Consider the following 16,610-nt stretch of genomic DNA (forward strand, 5'->3'; position numbering starts at 1 on the left):
GCCTTAATAGCACCTCATCACCTAACAATTCTGATGTAGGGAAAAAAAAAAAAAAATCAGCAATTGGTGTCACGGTACAGGTGCTGGGACCCAGGCGCAGAGTGGGGGAAAAAAAAAACCACGAAATTCAAAAAGGGAAAATTAACAAAGACTTTACTAACGACAGGTGAACAAACAGGGAACAGACAAGGCCACAATGGGCAAAAACACTCAAAAAATAATCTAATGTAACAGAAAACAGGAACTCAAAAACACAGGCAGGGCAGAACACGGGAAGGCAGAGCACAAGGGAAGGTCAAACAAAACACAAGTCAGGAACAAAATACAGGCAGGTACATACGGTTTGCAACAAATAGAATTCAGGAACAAACACAAGGAACCAGCACCCGAGTCAAGGGAACAGAGAACTTAGACAAGGGGTAACAAGACACAGGTGAACTCAAAAAACAATCAAACCAGAAGGAGGGGATAACAAGACACAGGTGGGAACAATGATGGGATAACGAGACAATTGAAAACAATCATACAATTAACAGGGGGGGAGCAGGACACAAAACAAAAGTGCCGCCATCTGGCGGCCCAACAAGGGAAACACAGACAGGAAAACAGGACCATGACAAGATTTGACATTATATTATATTCTGATGACATTACACAAAATAGTAAAAAATAAAAAATGGTCACAAAATACTGCATGTGTGAGTATGAGATCATTAGGGAAAGCTCTATGATTTGCAAACATTTAGTTGAGATTCTGAATGTACCCAATAAAAATGTGCCCAAATTGTGAGTGTGAAGGCTTGCAGGTTTAATTCTGTCTTGTGCTGCTGCATGTACCACTGGTCAAGGTGGAGCTCGCTGCAGTCAAACGCCCCTGTAGGGTAAATGCCCCCTTGTGTACAATGAACATTTCTCAACGTACGTGCGTGAGCTAAGAAACACCTGTTAATACTGACAAAGCGCCGTTAGCCTGTTGCGGTTAAAGACCCCAGTGCTGCAAGCCTACACCACAGGCGGCGGGACGCTACAAAGGGACAGCCCTGTAGAGAACACAGCTCCCCATCTTCTACAGTTAGTGTGAAACGGGTTTCAGCGTCTAGTCCAGAGACTGTAGGTCCAGTCTTATCAGGGAAACACGTGGTGTCAGCGGCCAGCCGAAAGAAGCTGACACTACAGACCGCGTCTTTAACGCCGATTCATTGGTCTCCACATTGATAAGAACATAAACCGGAAACCACGCGGAGAAGCACAATCGTGTATATGCACATAAATGCACATCTTAACGACCAATGGTATCCACCTAATTCAGATCTTTTAATTCTAATTTTTGGGAAACCAAATTAATTTTCGTTTTTAATTTGCGCCCACTAAAGTGAACAATATTGTTTGTACATTTTAACCAACCAAACACGACACGTCACAATTACTTGAAGTTACTGTCTGCGGCAAATTTATTTTAACGACGCCTTCAAGTAAACTTGGTGCTGTTGTCGCGGTCGTGCTAGGACAGGCAGTGGAGTGACAGCCGCAAGATCGAGAAACCACAGTGAGTCAGAACTTCTGCTAAGTTTTCGCTGAAGTCGGTAAAATGCTCCTTTCACCCCAGACCTACTTCCCCTCATTGTAGTGTGTTGGTAATGAGAGCCTGGCCGGTAGGCTAGTTAATGCTGTAAAAATAAAAGTAATAGAAAAACTGCTTCTTTTTTTTTTTTTTTTTTTTTTTTTACAAAATATCGCTGAAAATTCCAGTTTAAACCAGCCTAAACTGGTCTAGCGATGTTTTAGACACTTTTAGCTGTTCAACCAGCTCTATCACCAGCTGTCCAGCCTAGTCAACTAGTCCGTTCACCTGTTCAGACCGCCGTAGTCCAGCTAGAGAGGAGGGGGTATCTGCAGGATTACTGAGTTAGATTGATAACTGTCCCGGGTAAACCCCGGAACTGACTATTATTACTTCAGTCCATGTTCCAGATTGAGCTCTGGGTTTTACTCAGTGTTATTCAGCTAACTCAGCAATCCTGCTTCGCGAAATACGCCCCAACTTTAACCAGTCACAGGCCGGTTAAAACCAGCTAGAAGTGCCGAACACACATCTTAACCATCTTGAATCTTGAACCATCTCAGAATCCCACAAGCCGCGCCTTTTCATTTCCATACGGCTGCTTTTTACATTGCAATGGCGTGTGCATGGTCAGAAATTAAATGGATCTTTGAAGTGCTATGGGGCGTGGCAGGCGGGCGTGTTATGTACAGAATATAAAAATTTATAAAAAATCATTTTCTATACCTCCCCCCCCCCCCCCCCCCCCCCCCCCCACCCCAAGTAAATATACTTACAAAGAGCGTATTACAGGGAATGCAGAGGAATATGGCAGTGTTTCTAAACACGTATACTGCTTTTATCGAAAATATATATTTTAGGTGCACGCTTCAGTAATCAGTACTCATAACGCAAACCTCAACGGAAGCATTTTTAAGCTCTCCAAAGTAGGCTCGTTACATTTCTGAGCTGTGGGGGGCCTCTGGTGGTGTAATTCCGCATTGTAACTTCAGACATGCAGCTCAACGTGACGTCAGCACAGCATGTACGCTAATATTCGGGTAAAAGAGAACCTCGGTCGCACATCTTTTTCATTCAGCCATAGTAATCAAGTCCAGAGAGGGAGAGTTGGAGTTCGGTGCAGGCAGACGCGGAGGATATTTCAGTTGTTTTTCATCAATTTAAAAAATAATGTTTCAAAAATTGTGCGAAATGCGGCAAATAAGACCCTTTAAGATTTTAAGCTATGTGTCTTTTTAATCTAAATCTTTGCTTAGTCCCTGACTTCTTGGGGGATTAATCATTTGCAAAACACTGAAATGAGAATAAACTAGAAACATCAAAACCACGAGTCAGCTGAAACAAGCAGCCCATCTGAGTTTTACTCATGGTCAATGACCATAGCAGCACTGCTCTTTGAGTTGTAATAGCCTGCTGGCAGCTGTTCAGATAGCCTACTACTCCAGCATACAGCCTACTACTCCAGCATACTGCCTTACTACTCCAGCATACTGCCTTACTACTCCAGCATACTGCCTTACTACTGCAGCATACTGCCTACTGCTCCAGCATACTGCCTACTGCTCCAGCATACTGCCTACTACTCCAGCATACTGCCTACTGCTCCAGCAGCAAACACAAACAGGTCAAAAACACAGGCAGGTACATACGTTCTGAAACAAACACAAGTCGGAAACAAACACAAGCAGGTCAAAAACACAGGCAGGCAGATACATGTAAGTCCAACAAACACAAGGACTTCCTCTACAGCCGAAATCAGAGCTTTTTCTCTTTTCTTTTTAAAAGTGTTTTATTAAATTTGCAGGCACATTGCATGTTAAAATATCTCACAAAGTCATTAAAGAAAATAAAATGTTACAAAATCTACATCATCATTAAAATTTATAAAAATTCAAGAGTCCATGGTTTTTCTTACACACACAGTCCATAATTCGTCGTCTTTCTAAACCCATCATTATTTGTTTAATTACTGCATCACTACTAATAACAGTTTGATGACTAATCATTTTGCACCTTGTCTTCCTTATTTTTGAATGTATTGCACAAATTATTAACCAAAAACATTTTGACAAGTGACAAGTTTTTTTAAATACACCATACTTGACTGATTGTATACATACATCAAATTTTACACCAATTTTATGCATATTTTTCCATATTTTGTTTGTTCTGTGGCAATTTGTCAATAGATGTTCAATCTACACCGCTGTGTGTATGTGCATCTGTGTGTGTCTGAGCGTGTGTCAGCGCGTGTGTGTGCAGTAAAAAATTTAATACTGTGTGCATTCTCTTGTGTTTATACCTTGTCTCTGTGTGTCTCCAGCAGTGAGTGTGTTTGGCCAGTCTGTGGAGCTGGATGGCATTGTGGGAAAGAGCATAGAGTTCCCAACCAAAGTGGAAACCAGCGGGAGTTTGATACACAGCAGTGTCACCATTGGACTTGTCCAGGGTGGGGAACTTATATCCTTCACTGACCCCCAAGTACAAGGGCAGGGTGCACTGGGACAGCAGCACTGGACTCTTCTCCCTCTCTGAGCTGAGGCTGAATGACTCTGGAGTCTACAATGTGCAAAATGACGGGCAGAAATCAGTCTCTTTCAGCCTGACTGTGTGGAGTAAGTATGACTGTCTCTGTGAGATTACTGTGTTATTGCTTTTTCTCTCTGGCCTGTTAAACAGAGCAGATGTTTGCATGCAGAAGTCTGTTAAACAGAGCGGATGTTTGCATGCAGAAGTCGGTTAAACAGTGGATGTTTGCATGCCCATGTAGATTATGGGTTGTTAGCCTGTTTTCAGTAGATTGCCTTATGCAGTGAGGAATTCCATGTGCAGGGGTTTTTACTGTGATTCCTGTTTCACTTTTTAAACTCCGGTGCAGATTTACATGCATCAGATCTCCACCAATCAGCAGGTTTACATGCATCAGATCTCCACCAATCAGCAGGCTCCTCTCTGAGTTGCTGCAGCTTGCAGTGAGAGCAGTCTGGCAGGGGCTGTGTGTGTGCAGTACAGTGCCAGTCTGAACCATTTTCAGTGTCAATGTTCAAAGGAATTATACCACATAACACATTACTATGAAGGCCCAGAATTTAAAAAAGTGCTCAGATTTTCACCCTGTTGCAAAACTCTGTAGCCTATTTTCTCATTTATTTTTTTAGAATATGCTAAAAATTAAGTTCTGAAGTTCTGTACTGTACATTTTGAAGCACTTTGATCATTTAAAATGATCTCTTCGTTCTTTCTTAGCTGCTTTTGTATGGTTATCATAGATTTAGTCGTATTTCTGTTGCTGCTGTATTCATTAGAGTCTCTGCTGCACCATTATAGCCCATTATAACTTAACATAACTATAATAAACACCTGTAACAGGGAACATGGGTCTAAGTTCATGTGACTTTGATATACTAAGTACAGCAGCAGCAATATATCACTGACACCAAGACCACTGATCAGAGGGCAGATCTTTAACTCTGTCATCAGGAAGGAGAGTTTCACACAGATGGCTTAAGGCACAACATTCTGAAATCCTGAAGTAAATGTATATTACAGCTATCTGAATGTTTACATTGTTTAAACAGAGTTTAAATTTAAGTACATTTGTAATTTTTTCTTTGTAAAATAAAACAGACATGCAGTTTCTCTACTGTAATGTGATTATATGCTGTCTTTAATTTGTATTCATAACTGTTCTAATATATTATCATCTCTCCCTTTGCATATGTACCTGGAAATACTTTAAACCGCTGTGCCTAGAGGACAACGGTAAGTGACAGAGCAACACATGAATGTTCTTACCCCTGCGGATAGGATTAATACCGTGTTTATGATTTTAAGATGAATAATAACACGTGATTGATTTAGATTATTTGCGAAATGTTTCATTTCTGCTTCTTACCAGAGGGACCGTTGTAGATCCCCTTTATATGATCCCCTGTAAATGACTAAGCTTAGGGTTGTAACTAGGCAGCTGTTTCGTAGGTGACTTAGGTGCATTAACTGTCTTAACGACTACTTGTATTTTTTCCATAGATTGCGTTGTTGCCGTTCTCGTTGTGTTAGTGTTAATCAGTTTAACCTTCAGGGTCCAAGTTCAACTATGCGGTTGTTCCCTGCACTTGGACCGGTACTTCTCTCTAGGGGTTTCGTCATACTTGTTCCTGGTTATGGTTATACACTTTGTACGTCGCTCTGGATAAGAGCGTCTGCCAAATGCCTGTAATGTAATGTAAAGAATTCATCAGAGAGAAATGTTCTTTCTCTCTAGATACAAATAACTTTTCCATTAAAGTATTCTCCACTTGCATATGATCGGTCCAGATTAATCACATGGTGTATCTGAGCAGTACAGGTCACATTTTATTTGTCTGTTAAATATGTTATGGTTCAAGCCCGAAGGGTTTTTAAAAAATAATCATAATTTGCATAATATACGAAATTGTTTTTTGCTAAGGTATGTTTTGGTTTAGATTAGAGAAACTGTATTATCCACACATGTGGAGAAGGACTCACAAAAGGCAACTGTACAGTACATTGTATTACATATGTACAAGTCTAGGAGTTCAGAGTGCTCACTGCATTCGGTGCTAAAGACCTCTTATAAAGATTCTTACTGGCTTGTGGCATCCTATAAAGCATACCCGAGGGGAGCTGCACAAACTGTGAAGAAAGGGGATGAGACATCATCCACAATTCTTTGTGCTTTTCCTCTGGATCTGAGCCATATACAAATCTGTGATCTGTGAGCTGAGTTTTCCCCACCAGCTTACTATTGGGCTATTCACCACTCTCATACGTTTTTATAACTTTGCCATTAAATACAACAGGAAATTATGTAGGTCATGAGTGATAAAATACATGCCAACGGACTTCATTCACTTCCATTTAATTTAAATATAAATCTAATTTAAAACAGCTTGTACCACCCAATTGCCGCTTGCAGTTATGTATTATTTTCAGTTCTGCTGTGCTGAAACTGTAGCTGCTACAGACACACTGCTCTTCTTTTGGAGGAGTGATGTCTTAATGAGGTGGCTTACTGATGATGGCATTTATTTTCCTCAGTTGGAGGAATGGTGTCATTATCTTAGTAATGCAGGCTGCTGATCACTTTGGGCAAAATTTAAATTATGTTTGTCTGTGTATTTTATCTGTTCAGTTCACTTTTATATTTGATTAACTTTATCACAATACCGAATGGAAACCTTGCTCAATTTGATTTTTTATGCTGTGGCCCTATGCTTATTGCCAAGAGCTTATCATTCAGACACACATTTAACTCATAATTATTGTGCATTAATAAGGTGTTTGAATACTGTATTCTCTATCTCACTCTCATCTCACTCTTCTCTCTGCACAGTTCCTGTATCAAAACCCCATGTCAATGTCACTCGTAATGAATACCGCTGCACTATACTGTGCACTGTGGACAGAGGGACAGGAGCGACCCTGTACTGGTACAGAGAGGGTGAGAAGGAGTGCTACAGCAGCTCTTCTGTTCATAGTGCCCCAGATCTGGATCTGCCTGTGCCTGTGGAGAGTGGTACATACACCTGTGAGGCGAGGAACTCTGTCAGCAGAGACATCAGACCCTCTCACTGTGGGGGCCCACTGCACAGGTGAGCTTACTGCACCTCATTCACACCTGCTCACATCTTTCCTTACCTGTGTACTCTAGTTCTTAATGATGAGAGAGTCTCTAAAATAGGAAAGTGTCTTGTTTATTTTTGTGTATTTTGGGAAGGAGCGATTTTATTATTTTTTATTTGTGCTCCTGAATAATGAAATGAGTTTATTTCAGAAGAATAAGTTCTCCTAATAACAAGATTAAACAATAACTACATGGCAGCATTGCACTTCTGTACCCTAGAAACCTCCATGATGAGGCGGCCTCCATGCTCTGTACTGAAATAAAGGACCAGGTCTCTCCTGTGAGAGATTCTTCACCTCTGTGGTTAAATAATGTTTCAGTTATATTCAGTATCAGGACAGATCCGTTGGTACGGGTGTTTTTCTTTCATTACTCCTCTCCCTCAGAAACTTGTGCTGAACTCACCATTTGATATGGACCCAACACACCATTACTGAGGAAGAGGCTGTTTTAATAGTCATGTGACCTTTCTATTCTCAGTCTACAGTGGCTTTTGCTCTGAGACTGGCTCATCTTGGTCTCTTTCTTACTCTGCTGATTCTGTAGAAGTGTTATGTGTCTACAATCAATCAACAATGTGTACGCTGCTATGTGGCCATATTCCTGCATTGTGATTGGCTGTCCATGTTGTCTGTCTCTGAGCAGGCCTATTCCTGCAGAGTGATTGGCTGTCCATGTTATGTGGCAGAAATGACTGCAAAAACTCAATGAAATTTGCTGCCTAATGTTTTTGAATAGAAGCAGTGAAATATTTTGTAGAGTGCAGGTGTGTCTGTGCTGCAGGTACCGTACCATAGGCCGTAGGTGTGTCTGTGGGTGCAGTAGTATTTCTATATATATATGTATTTCTGTTTCTATATTACATCTTACCAGCTCTCTCTCTCCAGCTCTCTTTCAGATCCACACTCAACATGTGTCTACCAGTGTCAACCTGATTATTTCATCTGATATATTTTTATTGTATTACGTTAATGGTAGAAAGGGCCATAGTTTTGGGACCCCAAATGGAGACTGTCAGCATTTAAATATTATATGCACAGCTGTACTAATTATGGATTTCTTGTATTTATTTTACCATGCAACCCTGGACCTGCTCCTGTTGGACCAATCACAGCTCCCTCCAGTAACGAGTCCCATAATCCCTGTCTGCCCTGTGCTACACACTGGAGTCTCTGTGCTACACACAGCTACACACTGGACTCTGTGTTACACACAGCTACACACTGGAATCTCTGTGCTACACACAGCTACACACTGCAGTCTCTGTGCTACACACAGCTACACACTGGAGCCTCTGCGCTACACACAGGAGTCTCTGGAGTGGAGTGATTGGCTGTCCATGTTATATGGCAGAAATGACTGAAAAAACTCAATGCAATTTGCTGCCTAATGTTTTTGAATAGAAGCAGTGAAATATTTTGTAGAGTGCAGGTGTGTTTGTGCTGCAGGTACCGTACCATTGGCCGTAGGTGTGTCTGTGGGTGCAGTAGTATTAAATAAACAGCATGGTAATGAAATGCAGCACATTACTGTCACCAGGGCTTCCCAAATATCCATCAGAGGCACACGTGCAAATTTTTGCCCCTCCTCTGGATACAGGATGAAATTCACTGGAATGTGATTTGTGAGATTTTCACTGACTGACTGGCCAGTGCTGGTGCCTGTAGTTAATTAACTGCATAGATAAGTAATTGAGTTATCGGCTAATGAGGGTTATTGAGAAGACATGAAAGAGACAGTACAGCTAAAACTTAATTTTGGATTGGAGGAACAGTTACTGGTGATGAATTGGTACATCAGCACCAGAATTAATACAAATAAGCATATGTGTTAGCCAGAAAGCACAGCCAAGAGGGGACACATGCAGTAGGCAGTTCAGGGAACACAGACTGTTCCATCTGTTTCTGTATTACATCTCACCAACTCTCTCTCTCCAGCTCACTTTCAGATCCACACTCAACATGTGTCTACCAGTGTCAACCTGATTATTTAATCTGATATATTTTTATTGTATTACGTTAATGGTAGAAAGGGCCATAGTTTTGGGACCCCCAATGGAGACTGTCAGCATTTAAATATTTTCTGCACAGCTAATTATGGATTTCTTGTGTTTATTTTACCATGTGTCCTTGGACCTGCTCCTGGTGGACCAATCACAGCCAGTAAGAATTCCCATAATCCCTGTCTGCCCACATCTACATACTGGACTCTCTGTGCTACACACATCTACATACTGGAGTCTCTGTGCTACACACAGCTACACACTGGAGTCTCTGTGCTACACACAGCTACACACTGGAGTCTCTGTGCTACGCACAGCTACACACTGGAGTCTCTGTGCTACACACAGCTACACACTATACAATCCCCCATTTCATTTTTACACACAGCATATTGTGAGACAGAATTTAAAATCTCATGTTTTAACTAGATTTGCTTTCTGACTCAGAAACAGAAAACAGATTTATTGCTGCTGTTATGCCCTTTGATCAGTCTTTGAATGTGTTTTTCTCTTTCCTCAGACCCCATTATGTGGATACTTATTGCTGTTGTTCTTCTCTTTCTCGCCATTGTCACCTATTGTCTATGGCGCCGAATTTGCCGTAAGTAAAAGTCACTCTGCTATGAGCTATGAGCTATCTGCTATAAGGGTGTTTTAGGGAGACAGGTAGGATGATGGTGTTTTAGGGAGACAGTTTAGTAAGGGTGTTTTAAGGACACTGGTTAGTAAGGGTGTTTTAGGGAGACAGGTTAGTAAGGGTGTTTTAAGGACACTGGTTAGTAAGGGTGTTTTAGGGAGACAGATTAGTAAGGGTGTTTTAGGGAGACAGGTAGGATGATGGTGTTTTAGGGAGACAGGTTAGTAAGGGTGTTTTAGGGAGACAGGTTAGTAAGGGTGTTTTAGGGAGACAGGTTAGTAAGGGTGTTTTAGGTAGACAGGTAGGATGATGGTGTTTTAGGGAGACAGGTTAGTAAGGGTGTTTTAGGGAGACAGGTTAGTAAGGGTGTTTTAGGGAGACAGGTTAGTAAGGGTGTTTTAGAGAGACAAGTTTGTAAAGGTGTTTTAAGGACACTGGTTAGTAAGGGTGTCTTAGGGAGACAGGTTAGTAAGGGTGTTTTAGGGAGACAGGTTAGTAAGGGTGTTTTAGGGAGACAGGTAGGATGATGGTGTTTTAGGGGGACAGGTTAGTAAGGGTGTTTTAAGGACACTGGTTAGTAAGGGTGTTTTAAGGACACTGGTTAGTAAGGGTGTTTTAGGGAGACAGATTAGTAAGGGTGTTTTAGGGAGACAGGTAGGATGATGGTGTTTTAGGGAGACAGGTTAGTAAGGGTGTTTTAGGGAGACAGGTTAGTAAGGGTGTTTTAGGGAGACTGTTTAGTTCGGGTGTTTTAGGGAGACAGTTTAGTAAGGGTGTTTTAAGGACACTGGTTAGTAAGGGTGTTTTAGGGAGATAGGTTTGTAAGGGTTTTTTAGGGAGACAGGTTAGTAAGGGTGTTTTAGGGAGACAGGTAGGATGATGGTGTTTTAGGGACACAGGTTAGTAAGGGCGTTTTAGGGAGACAGGTAGGATGATGGTGTTTTAGGGAGACAGGTTAGTAATGGTGTTTTAAGGACACTGGTTAGTAAGGGTGTTGTAGGGAGACAGGTTAGTAAGGGTGTTTTAGGGAGACAGGTTAGTAAGGGTGTTTTAGGGAAACAGGTTAGTAAGGGTGTTTTAGGGAGACAGTTTTATAAGGGTGTTTTAGGGAGACAGGTTAATAAAGGTGTTTTAGGGAGACAGTTTAGTAAGGGTGTTTTAAGGACACTGGTTAGTAAGGGTGTTTTAGGGAGATGGGTTTTTTAGGGAGACAGGTTAGTAAGGGTGTTTTAGGGAGACAGGTAGGATGATAGTGTTTTAGGGAGACAGGTTAATAAAGGTGTTTTTCAGATGATGCTTGAAAATCACATGGTTTATCTATTTGTTAAATTTTATATTGATTATGTATCTTTTATTTTCATGCTGAGTGTTACTTAGTATAATTTAGATATGTGTTCAGTCGTTCAGTTCTTCAACTTAATGGTCTGACATTAGCTCATTTGAATATTTGCAGTCTGTCATAGTCATATTGTAAACATAGTTTTATTAAAAGGTGTATTTCCTGAGAAGTGGGACGAATCTATAGTGATACCGCTGCCCAGAGCTGACAGATTCATGTTCACAGGGGCAATATAGCTCAGGAGGTAAGACCGATTGTCTGGCAGTCGGAGGGTTGCCGGTTCAAACCCCGCCCTGGGCATGTCGAAGTGTCCTTGAGCAAGACACCTAACCCCTAACCTCTAACTGCTCTGGTGAATGAGAGGCATCAATTGTACCAGTCCATTCACAGGAGTAAACGGTAAACCTATTAGTCTACTTCAAATATTGAGCAAGGATATGGAGAAAAAATGGCATTCGGACAGATTTATGAATATTTTTCAGGAAATTAGCTGATTCCCATATAGAGCAGGTCACTCCACCTGTAGTGCCATAACGCTTAGGACAGATACAGCTGATAGAACTGGACACTCACAAGTTAGTCTGTGCCGTGATAATGGATTTCAGCGCTGCCTTTGACCTGATAGACCATGAAATATTGTTGAGCAAGGCATATTGCTATGGCTTCTCACCGTCTGCTCTCTCGTGGATGGGTGGCTACCTATCAGCAAGAAAGCGGAGACTCTTTTTTTAATGGAAGCTATTCTGATAGCACAAGCGCTCACTGTGGTGTTCCTCAGGGTACCTGTCTAGGTCCAGTTTTAATATTCTATTTTTACCTTGTCTATTAGTTAACCTTTCTCCAGTGTTCAGGTCAAATCTGAAACTTTCCTAAATCATAAATATTGTTTTTTTTCATCTGATTGCCTCAAGACCTTATTTTTTCCTCCACACTAGGCATTTGAACATATAAAATTGCTGATCACCACTTTCACTGAATTTTGAGTGGTTTAGTCAACTTTGTCACACCTGTGGTTTTCTGGCTCTAAAATGACCGCCATAGGACATGAATGGGTAAGACTACTGTATATTATGTCCATCCAGCAGATGGAAAACATCCCCATACACACACCCACTCACCCACACATCCACAACCACAACCCCCCACCCACCCCCCACCCATCCGCTGTTAACACCAGGAGCGCCGGACCATTTCCTGGCATTCAAATAACTTTTCGCGCGGCCAAGGGTCAAAAGACACATTAGCCTTCAAACTGGAAATATTCGCATTGTTCGCTAGATGGCGCTTATTAGACAGGAGCTGACAAAGGTTGCCAGCCCATTGTCCTAATGAAATATTTGCGAGATTTTAGACTGTCAGAGTATCAGAGTAAGTTATGTTTTAGTTACGGCTCGGCATTCTAGTCAACACATTGTTGCAATATAAATGTATTTAGAATAAACAGTATGTCTGTATGAAAAGCTAACAATAAACAGATTGTAGGGAGGTCAAACCTGTTTTTCAAAAAACAAATTTGACAGTTTATTCTTCATGCATAATATCATAAATGCTAATAATAAAATAGGCTAACAACATATAAATCGCCAATTTGCTAAAATTAGCCGCTTCCCTCCGCATGTGATCACTGATCGCTGTCGTTGGAGGGAAACGCATCATCACCCGTGCGAATTTTAGGGTCGGGTTTTCTGTTTTATAAAAATACATGTAAAAAATATTGTCGTTCAAACGAGTTTTTTTCCGGTGACCAGAAAACATGTAGGCTAGGCTACACTGGCAAGCAGGTCATAGCTGGCTGTGACTATTCGACTGGGGATTCGAAATCCAAAGTCTCTTATTCATCGTAGACTAATTACAAAAAACACCCATTCGTAACACTGAATAATACCGCACTGTACATAAGACCATAGCAAATATATACATGCAAGAATTCTGTTGTTCAAACGAGTCGAGACACCTGTCTTCAGTAATTTGCTTTATTAGATCAAAAAGCATACAGCACATTGTTAGGAAGTTGAAACGATTTTGAAAATATAACGTTAGCTAAATATATAGCTAGCAAGTTGAATTATTTAGAATCACCCCGCAAATCAATAAATAAAAAATCTATATAAAACATTAGCAATAGAGCTGCTGGTAATGCGGTAACGCCGTCAGCATTCAAGACAGAGCTTGGGTTGCATTTTTGTACATTTGCCGCAGACAAGTCGTTTACACTTGTCACAGATATCACAAGTTTTGTTCCCTCCACATCTGGATACCTGGCAGCGTTTTCTTTTTAGTGACCGCTCTCGCTGTGGTGTGTTGGGGGTTTCTGGACTGCAGAGGGGCGCTAGGACGGTACGCCGCGGAGCTGCCTTTGCGGTCATGTGATTTGCACGCAACTCCTTGGCCAACTCAAGAATAAATCTTCTCCGACTAATTGTTTTGTTCATGCATTGCGTGTACAAAACATGGGCGTTAATTGCAGCCAGATCCAAAATGTTGTAAAAAACGGCAACTGGCCAACGACGACTGCCCCCCTTGACCGAATACAGCCGTGCCATCTGGTCCAAAACATCCACTCCTATTTTTGTTGCGTTGTAATGGGCGATGGTTTCTGGCAGTTTTTTGGCATCAGTGTCGATCGATACGGTTTTGTGCATAGTGCTCAAAATGCACACATTTTTCTTGGGCTTGCACTGATAAACCGTAAGTGTAGCGTGTCCAGCTCTCCAGATCGTGGTGGAAAATCTCTCTTGATTTTGTGCCTTCGCAGAAGGGGGCACTTCTCTCCTCTTTTTGTTCATGGTACCCACCAATGTAGTTTTTTTTTGCGTGTAGATTGTTCGCCAGGGCAATCGATGTGAAGAAATTGTCCGAGGTTATATTTCTTCCTTTTCCGACGAAGGGTTCCACAAGGCGCATGACCACATTGTCAGCTAATCGTTCACCGACAGGCCTCGCCTCATCTTTCCCAAGGTATGGGAAAGCGTTCAGCATGTACTTCGTTTCAACGTCGGCTGCTATCCAGAACTTTATCCCAAATTTATCTGGTTTAGTAGCAATGTACTGCGTGAAGCGGCACCGCGCTTTAGTTGGGAACAACTGCTCATCAACAGTTATGTTTTCTCCAGGTGTGTAACACGCAGTACTGTTGCTTACAAATTTGCTCCATATTTCGGAAATAATGGCAAATTTGTCTTTCTCAAGACGTGTTGCCCTTGTGTCCTTGTCATCAAATCTGAGATAGCGCATGATGTCCCGAAACCTTTGCCGCGACATAGTTTCATTGAAAAATGGATTTCCCAAGTCTGAAGACCAAAAGTCTTCTAAATTCATACTTTTACCGCCAGTGATGCCTCGTAAATACAGCAGTCCCACGAAATTATGTGGGCAATTAGTTTCATAAACTCCATAAACCCTATCAATGATTGCGTGGACATGGTAAAGCACAGAGACGCCTATATTCCCACGCAACGCATCCCGATAGTTTATGCATGTGCTGTTGCATCTACGCAGACAGCGTGAGCAGTCTTCTAACACAGTTCCTAACGTGCAAGGCTCTAATTTTTGAATATGAAACAAGGTCCGAACCTATTATGACTAGAAATAAGTAAAACTTAAAAAACAAGTAAAAGTGTGACACTTGTATCTTTGTTTTGGGCATTTCTCTTTTTACTACTCAGTAGGCCTAAAAGGCCTACTCATGATAATAGCTTCAAAAAAACTACCAGCTATTCACGCACGATCGTTCACGCTCATCCATTGAATCGTCCCTCACCCCTCCCCCAGCACCAGAATACTGAATTCTTTAGATGCCTTTAGCGAAACCAGAGCTGATAGTTTTTTCTCTATGGCCCCGAGTCAAACCCAGTAGGTGTGAATGTTCAGCTTCGCAGAGGGGTGTGATTTTCTTCCTCTTCACGACACCAGTGATGGCGATTGGAGACTTCACCTCAATAGACCTAACTTATATTTTCAAAACCTACATTTTCAACTGTGAAAACAATATTTAAAAATTTCCATTCAATCTATGGATAAGCAAATGTATTTATTGATATCAAATCAATAAACAAGAAAATCAATATAAAACATTAGTAGGCTAAATGTTAATAGTAAACATAAAACATCAGTAATAACAAGCCCAAATCCGCAATAGCTGCGACCGCGCATGCATCCACAGGAGGACACTTTTGTGGACCAACTGACCAACAAACTAAAGAGCTGCTGGTCGCCTATATGCCGCGGAGTTTGTAAGCTTAGCTGCCTTTGCCATCATGTGATTTGACATTGCAAGTTCGGTCGATAGCACATTGCTCAAGATGCCGTCTCATCTTTATACGTGCATGCATGAATATGTGCTTTCGTTTCTAAGTAAGTGAAAAATTACGGTCAGCATAACCATGCTGTGCCATGCTTCGCTAAAGCATCTGAAGTTTTCTGTGTTCTCGGGTGGGGGAGGGGTGAGCGTTGAATGTCCCATACAGATCAGTGGTCTTACCCTTACCCTTAGATTGACATGTGAATGTCCCACTTGAGAATGGTTCACTTATGCCACGTGTGAATGTTTGAAAGTTGATATCTCTCCAGGGAGAGGTAAAATGTTCTATTTGTCCGGCACATAATATTATTATGTTATGTTAGCCTACTCAAAAATAATACAAGTATTTTGCTTAGCCGTAATTAGTTACGCTACAAAGTATGCCTTGTATTACTTTTAGTTACGCAACAATCTCTCGCTCTTGCTTATACTTTTTTCTACATTTTTATTCTTTTTTTTCTATTTAGTTTACTGTTTTTAAAAAAAGATTTTTATTACTAGTTTACTCAACGGAATAACAGCATACACCACACGAACACAAGACACTTCACATTTGAGAAATCATTTTTGATTGTAGGCTATGTAATAGTTACATTTATTGTTCTCTCAAGTAGCCTAAAGGTTAATACTATGTTTTTAAAAAATTGTGGAGTTATACATAATAGCAACTGCAAAGCCTAGCCTAACCGGACATCGTGTCACCACTCGCGTGCTTCCACAATGATTTTTTCCCCCCAAAACCTTTACTCCCTGAAACGAATGTCCCCTATTTCCTGGTCCCTCAAAAGCCAAATGTGTCACGTCACATTTTTACCTCACAGAAAATAGGATATGATACAGCTATAATTTTTTTTAGCATATTTTGTGTGTGTGTGTGTGTATATACATCAACGAGCAAGGTATGCTTGATCAGAACTCACAGAAAGTCCACTGATAACAAGTGCACTAAATAAACGTAATCCGTCTGGGATAAATGCATAGGAAATTTGCCGAGGGAACCGATGGCAGAAGAAACGTCCGAGTTGGTGTACAAAAAGACGTCTTCACTGAAACACTCTATAAATAAACTAATTAACAGCCGAAACAAACCATGACTAACTATAAACTAACAAACTACGCTATGA

General features: G+C 41.1%; 1 protein-coding gene across 1 annotated transcript in view; it reads left to right on the forward strand.

The window, feature by feature from the left end:
* LOC118227654 (T-lymphocyte surface antigen Ly-9-like) overlaps window positions 1–16,610 on the forward strand; it is a 237,213-nt gene that overhangs the window by 142,668 nt on the left and 77,935 nt on the right. The window lies entirely within an intron of this gene.

The sequence above is a fragment of the Anguilla anguilla genome, chromosome 5 (assembly GCF_013347855.1).
Source record: "Anguilla anguilla isolate fAngAng1 chromosome 5, fAngAng1.pri, whole genome shotgun sequence".
Classification (NCBI taxonomy): Eukaryota; Metazoa; Chordata; class Actinopteri; order Anguilliformes; family Anguillidae; genus Anguilla; species Anguilla anguilla.